This window comes from Myotis yumanensis, unplaced genomic scaffold, assembly GCF_028538775.1.
Source record: "Myotis yumanensis isolate MYYU_CA2020_CCGP unplaced genomic scaffold, mMyoYum1.0.hap1 SCAF_20, whole genome shotgun sequence".
NCBI classification, from domain to species: domain Eukaryota; kingdom Metazoa; phylum Chordata; class Mammalia; order Chiroptera; family Vespertilionidae; genus Myotis; species Myotis yumanensis.
Window position 1 is genome coordinate 15,551,511 of NW_027223771.1, and position 2,699 is coordinate 15,554,209.

The 2,699-nt window shown below is 52.4% G+C and overlaps 1 pseudogene; it reads left to right on the forward strand.

Annotated features, from left to right (window-relative positions):
• The first annotated feature begins 242 nt into the window (after positions 1–242).
• On the forward strand, positions 243–2,414 carry LOC138998590 (ornithine aminotransferase, mitochondrial pseudogene; annotated as a pseudogene).
• The last annotated feature ends 285 nt before the right edge of the window (positions 2,415–2,699 follow it).

A 2,699-nucleotide genomic window follows, 5' to 3' on the forward strand; every position in this document is an offset into this window, starting at 1 on the left:
ATTCAAACTGCGAAAATGATGGCATTGAACATGGACATAAGATATTTCAGTAGTACATCATTATATTTTACTAGTGACTGGGTGTATGGACTTGTGCACATTGAAAGGAAATTAATTAGAAAGTGACAAGTGGGGTAGGACTGGCTGAGACGGGTCTGACACAGCCTAATGCCAACCTCCCCAAGTCCCTCCCTATTAGGCTCCACCTGGGGCAGCACCTTGGCTTCAAGGGTGTCTGTGGAATGAGTGGGATCCCTCTGGCAGGTGAGGTCCTGCGGCCTGGCCTGCAGGGAATTGGGCCGAAACCAGCTCTCCAATACCTGCTGAGGGGTCCTGGATTATGAGAGGGCAGTTGTCAGGTGACACAACCCAGAATCGGGCTCCCTCCTCTCTGGTTCCAGGATGTGTGACCCGAGAATTGTCGTTGTCTTCCATAACTATCTCTCATCCCAGTGGTTCTGGTATCTATCTATTCTCAGATACATTAGTGACTTATTTTACTAAAAACCCCTGATAAGTTTCTCCCTGGCCAGAGAGCTCAGTTGATTAAAGCATCATCTCAGTAGTGCCAAGGTTGTGGGTTCCATCCTCAGTCAGGCTCCATGCAAGAATCAATGTGCTGCCACCAAGACATAGCTGCTGGTTCTGGAGCCAGAGGCACCACCAGGGATTATTGGACCCAGCAGGTCGTCCCTGGATCCAGGCTGAGCAATCTGCATTTCCATCTTAACCGCAGGAGAAAGAGTAGCTGGTCGGTGGAATTCTTGCTCCACGGACACGATTCTTTCCAAGCTAGCTCGTCATAAGACTGTGGCGGGGCGCCCACACTGCAGTGACTTCTAATACATCCGTGGCGACTAAGAAGATGGTCCAAGGCCCTCTATGGTCGGATGACGTTTTTTGAACGGGGAAGCCAAGTATGGCGCTCACAACTAAAGGGTGTCCCAAAATTCACGCAAGAAGTAATTCTGATAGAAAACACAGGTTTATAATTAAAAATTGTAAATTTTTTATTGATTCAAAATGTATACAGTATAGGGTTTTGTATGGAATGGCATAACGGGTAAATGGCCTCCACAGCTTTGCTGGTACACACGCAAAGCCTTGGTCTTCATTGTCTCTGCTCCTGGGCCATAATTGGTACTTGGTAATGCTTATCAAATTGAAGGGATTGAAATCACAGGGTAACAAATATTAAAATCTGATTCAATAAACCAAGTAAAATTGGGCTTTTATTTTTGTCGTTGCTAATGCTCACGCAAAATTCAAATCTTGCGTGAATATTGGGACGCTCTTTACCACCTCTTACTGGTCACCCTGGAGAGAGGGACAGGTATTTCCCTGTGGGATGCGGAAGGCAGGAAATGCTTTGGTTTTCTGAGTGTGCACAGCGCCGTCAACCAAGGGCATTGCCACCCCAAGATTGTGGCTGCCCTGAAGAGCCAGGCGGGGAAGCTGACGCCGACCTCGCGGGCCTCCTACAACAACGTGCCGGGCAAAGACGAGGAGAACGTCACGAAGCTCTTCAACTACCACCAGGTTCTCCCCATGAGCACAGACAGGGTGGAGGCCGGGGAGACCGCTTGCCAGCTGGCGCGGTGGTGGGGCTGCACCGTGAAGGGCATCCCCAAGGACAAAGCCAAGATCGTCTTCGCAGCTGGAAACTTTTGGGGCAGGACTCTGTGTGCCATCTACAGCTCCACGGACCCCAGCAGCGACGACGGCTTTGGTCTCTTCATGCTGGGGTTTGAGATCATTCCCTACAACAACCTACCTGCTCTTGAGCGTGCTCTTCAGGATCCAAACGTTGCTGCGTTCATGGTCTAACCCATTCAGGGCGAGGCGGGTGTCATTGTCCCGACCCAGGCTGCCTGAGGGGTGTGCGTGAGCTCTGCGCCAGGCACCCAGTCCTGTTTATTGGATGAGACCCAGACAGGACTGGCCAGGACTGGGCGATGGCTGGCAGTCGGCCATGGAAACGTCAGGCCTGACCCCGTCGTCCTGGGCAAGGCCCTTTCCGGTGGCCTGTACCCCGTGTGTTCGGTGCTGTGTGACCACGAGATCATGCTGACCATCCAGCCTGGGGAGCACGGCTCCACGTACAGGGCCAACCCCCTGGGCAGCCGCGGGGCCAACGCCGCCTGCGAAGTTTTGGAAGAAGAGAATGAGCTCAGGAAGCTGCCCTGGGACATCGTGACCGCAGTGCGTGGGAAGGGGCTGCTGGATGCCACCGTCACCGGGGAAACCAAAGATTCCGATGCTTGGAAGGTGCGCCTGCGCCTTCGAGATAATGGACTTCTGGCCAAGCCTACCCATGGCGACATCATCAGATTCCACCTCCTCTGGTCATCAAGGAGGACGAGGTCCAGGAGGCCTTGGAGATCATCAAAAAGACCATCAGTCTTTTTTTTTAAAATATATTTTATTGATTTTTTACAGAGAGGAAGGGAGAGAGATAGAGAGTTAGAAACATCGATGAGAGAGAAACATGGATCAGCTGCCTCCTGCACATCTCCCACTGGGGATGTGCCCGCAACCCAAGTACATGCCCTTGACCGGAATCGAACCTGGGACCCTTCAGTCCGCAGCCCGATGCTCTATCCACTGAGCCAAACCGATTTTGGCAAGACCATCAGTCTTTCTGGGTCCTCCACCAGCTTTCTGAGGGCAGGGCCTGCTTCCCTGGGGTGGGCCCTGTT